The sequence below is a fragment of the Rhinolophus hipposideros genome (assembly GCF_964194185.1).
Source record: "Rhinolophus hipposideros genome assembly, chromosome: X".
Classification (NCBI taxonomy): Eukaryota; Metazoa; Chordata; class Mammalia; order Chiroptera; family Rhinolophidae; genus Rhinolophus; species Rhinolophus hipposideros.
Window position 1 is genome coordinate 101,183,171 of NC_138046.1, and position 4,742 is coordinate 101,187,912.

Genomic DNA, 4,742 nt, shown 5'->3' on the forward strand with positions numbered 1-4,742 from the left:
TTTTAATATAGACATTCATAGCTATAAATTTCCCTCTTAGCATAACTTTAGCTGCATCCCATAAACTTTGGTATGTTGTGGATTTATTTTTATTCATCTAAAAGTATTTTCTAATATTTGGTTTACTCTTTTTTAACCCATCACTATTTAGGAATATACTTTTCTTTTTTTAATTTTTAAAAATTAATTTTTAAATTATTGTTGACATGTAATATATTAGTTTCAGGTGTACAAAACAAAATAGTGATTAGACATTTATATACCTCACAAAGTGATAACCCCAATAAATCTGTTACCCATCTGACACTGTACATATATATTACAATATTATTGACTATAAGGAATATGTTTTTGAATTATATAGATTTTTGTTTCTTAAATTTCTGTAATTGATTTCTATTTTCATTACATTGTGGTTGTAGAGCATAGTTTGTATGATTTCAATCCTTTAATATTTATTAAGGATTATTTTATGTCCCAGTATATGGTCTAGGAGAATCTTCCTTTGCACATGAGAATAATATATATTCTGTTCTTGTTGAGTGAAATATTCTGGAGTTTTTTAATCTATTGTTAGATTATGGTATTGTCCAAGTCATTTATTTTCCTGTTTGTTGTTTTTTTAAATTTTATTGGGGAACAGTGTGTTTCTCCAGGGTCCATCAGCTCCAAGTTGTTGTCCTTCAATCTAGACGTGGAGGGCGCAGCTCAGTTCCAAGTCCAGTTGCCATTTTCAATCTTTAGTTTCAGGGGGCACAGCCCACCATCCCATGTAGGAATTGAATTGGCAACCTTGTTGTTGAGAGCTCGCGCTTTAACCAACTGAGCCATCTGGTGGCCCCCTCTTGTTTATCTTTTATATAGTTATTTCATTCATTATTGAACATATTATATTGAAGTTTCAACTATTATTGCTGAATTGCCTATTTCTCTTATTTCTGTCGTTTTTTTCTTCATCCATTTGGTACTGGGTAATTAGATGCATATATGTTTGTAATTATTATATCTTCTTGATGGATTGACCTTTTTATCATTATAAAATGAAAAACTTTACCTCAAGTAACATTTTTTATATCTATTGTATTTAATATTTGTATTGCTACTACAGTTCTCTTATGGTTGTTATTTGCATGGTATATGCTCGTTCCAGAACCTAAAGTGTCCTACGAAGCATTGTGCTACTGTGTTAGCAATGGAATTTGTAAGATGAAAGAATTTGTTCTTTATTTTGGGGAAGAGGCCTCAACATGCCCCAAATCAATGGACCCTCTCAAACTTTGCTAATATTCCAGGAACTTGAATCCTCATGGAGTTTATCTTCTACCCTGTTTAGTGCACATGCCTTATAATCACCTCCAAAATACTTGCCACTTCGTGATAATCTGGTGTAATTAACATGATGTTATTGATATGGTGAACGAATATTATATTCTGCAGCATGTCCAAATGGTCCAGTTCTACTCTATTTTATAAAAGAGGGTAGGAGAGCCTCTACTCCAAGTACATGTAAATTCTTCCCAATAGGGATGGAAGACAATGCATTCTCCAGATGAATGGCCACATGTGACAAGACCATGTTAATCTGCTTTAGCAAGGATAATATACATGTATGAACAGCTGCAATGGGGGCTAATACTTGGTTGAACTTGTAGTTCATTAACCCATCACCCAAAAATCTGTCTGGGTGCTGAGGGTCCAGACTAGTGAATTAAATAGAAATATGATAGGAATCACAAGCACCACAACATTTAGATATATATAAGTGGTGCTGATCACTTGCATTCCCCCCTAGATGTTGATATATACACATATATATGAGCCTATGTCTATATAACTGTATCTATATCTATCTATTTTACTATCTCAGCTGGCTGGATGAGGGAAGGTGATGCAGGAAGTTTCAGAGAACCCACACAATAATAGGTCTTACTCCTCAGGAGGGAAAAACCTAATACGGGACTTATGCCAATCCCCAAGTATGTCCATTTAAATTATACATTTGGGAAATAACCATCAGGCGGATCATGGAACCCAGTGAACATTCTAAATCTGATTGAGACAGAACTCCACATATTTTGTGGTCCCTATATATTCTTTCACCAATAGGGGTGGCATGATCATGTATCAGTTCTCCAAGTATTAATGAAAACTTAACTCTCAGGCGAGTGAACCATCAAATCGTTATGGCGGTGGTAGCTGGTGAGGTGCGGCACGGTGGTGACTGATCTGCGAGCCTGGTGGATCTGCGCTAATCCTGGGCCTCCGCATGTCCGCTGGGCTGTGCACTTCTGATGCTGCGTGGGTGCTGAGCCTGCCCTGGCTGGGATGTTGGTGAAGTATTTCCTGGGCTACAGCGTGTTCCAGAGTTCCTGAGACCAGGTGTTGCCTGCCTTCTGGCAGCGGTACCCGAATCCCTAGAGCAAACATGTCTTGACAGAAGACATAGTGCACTGGGATGGGACCCTTGACCAGAAGCTCCTGTCCTAGAGACTTGTGACCAAGACCAACAGGATGCCCCACTGGACCAAGCAACTGTGACCTCCCGATGTTGCTCACTCAGTGTACACCCTAAGGGATTATATTATAGACCTACAGAATCAGACCGTGACCACCCTCATCTGGAACATCAACCACAGCCAGCTGATGGTGGTGGAGGAATGATGTGTTTACTATGTGAAATCTGATAACAGCAGCTGGACCAAAATCCACCAGGAGGCCTGGGTCTCTTCTAGTTTATTTTGCGTCTCCAGAGCAGTCCAGGAATTTGGTCGCACCCAGTGCAAAAACAACATAATCAAGACGATGAAGGGTTTTGAATACATCTTGGCCAAGCTGCAAGGTGAAGCCCCTTCCAAAACCCTTGCTGAGATAGCCAAGGAAGCCAAGGAGAGGGCAAAGGAGATGGCACTGGCAGCTACAGAGAAGACCAAGGACCTTGCCAGGAAGGCAGCCACCAAGCGGCAGCAGTGGCAATGTGTGTAACCAGCCCAGGTCCTGGTGTGGCAGCACACCAGACCCCCCAGCTCCAATCCCCTGCCCTTCCCCTATACTTTATTATTAAATGTCAACTTCCAGCCCGATCTATTGTCTGGGTGGTGGGTTGGGGGTGGTATCTTGTTTGCATTCTACATGCACTGGACACAGAACCCACCTCTGGGCCCCACCTTCTTCTTCCCACATGGGGCAGCTGCGGACAGAGGAGCAGAGAGGTACTGGGTCTTGCCCAGAGTCACAATGTGCTGGGAAAATGTTCATAAACACTAACTGTAAGCTCCATGAGGGCAGGGACCTTTGTTTTGCTCTCTGATACATCTCAAGCACCTAGCACATAATAGTCACTTAATAAATACTTGCTGAATTCAATCAGCTACTCCTCGCCCCCCCCCCCCGAAAAAAAACAACAGACTTAATCCTCATGTCCAAGAGTACTTGAAATATTTAAATGTTTCTCTTTTCCCAGCGTACAATTACCTAAGTAAATGGACGTTTGGGGGATAGACTAGGAGAATAATTACTATATTCCCTTGTTACAGAATCCTTGCTCTTCAGGGACCAAATTATCTTACAGTGAGTGGATTTCTGGTCTAAAAACTGGTTCTTGTTCAAGAAGTAGGCAAGGGATCATGAACTTTTTTTGGGTGGCTGTCCTCTGTCTCTTGATAATCCACCTTTTATTTATTCTAGGTTTATAAATTGATCAATGCCCTTATTGGCTGTTCACCTTTCTTGCCTCTAAAGGATGTCATTTTCCAATAACTATCTTATAAATCTCTGCAGGTAGGATGACCCTTGCTGTCACTCTGATTTTGCCATTCATTAAAATAATTGTGCCAACCTTGTCTCTGATGTTTAAGCACAGTCACATGGTCTCCTATTTTTGGAAACTACCATTCTCATTGTTATCAGGTAACTCATTTCACTAATAGAATTTCCTGGTATCAGCCTTGGCCACCACTGAGCTGCACAATGATGTGGTTTCCCCTCCTACTAGGGCACTCCTTGCTGCTCCGGTAAACAATATTATTGGGACTCCCAATATGACAAAATTGTCTGGTGATTTTTCATCTTATACAGTATATCACTCTAGCATGTCCTCTTAGAGGCTTTTGATACCTTCTTCCACTCTCTGTCATGGCAGTTCTAGCATTTTGACTTCCCTTGTTGTGACCCAAGAGAACTTCTCCAAACTTCTGAGTCATGTTAGCAGCAAGTTAGTACCTTTTGCAGGGACCTCGCTAGGGTTTGAAATTCAGTACTCTGGAAAATATACTCTTTCTTATTCACGTTTATGTCCAGCACTCTTGTCCTCTTCATCCAGCACATTCAGGATGCAGTTCAAGAAATACTTTCATGGCTCTTGCCAGTATATTTTTCAGCTAGACCGTGTAGTCATGCAGTTCATTTGGGATCTGGTCTCTTTATTCTTCAGGAAGCCCAACATTTCTCTGTCCCAGTCACGAAAGAACTCCAGTTTTTGATCTGATGGCCAGGATGAGTGGTAGAGATAAGTTCTGAAGGAGACATCTGTTGCTTGCAAGGCAGAGGCCTTTGCATCGTCTTCAAGGAAAGTGGAAGTGGTAGACTTAACAGAAAAGAGTGGGCCTCTTTTGCATGTCCAAAGAATTCGTGGGAATGTGGAGATTCAGGATCTTCAAGTGCATTACTTTAGATGTCTCCCATCTCATACGAAAGGTCCAATTCTTTCCAATAGGGACCTGACCTCGGTATGACCTGCCCGGGTT

General features: G+C 40.8%; 1 pseudogene across 1 annotated transcript; it reads left to right on the top strand.

Moving 5' to 3' along the window:
• Positions 1 to 2,325: 2,325 nt before the first annotated feature.
• On the top strand, positions 2,326 to 2,982 carry LOC308495119 (PRELI domain-containing protein 1, mitochondrial-like; annotated as a pseudogene). The gene has a single exon. The product of its transcript is annotated as a PRELI domain-containing protein 1, mitochondrial-like (transcript).
• Positions 2,983 to 4,742: the final 1,760 nt, after the last annotated feature.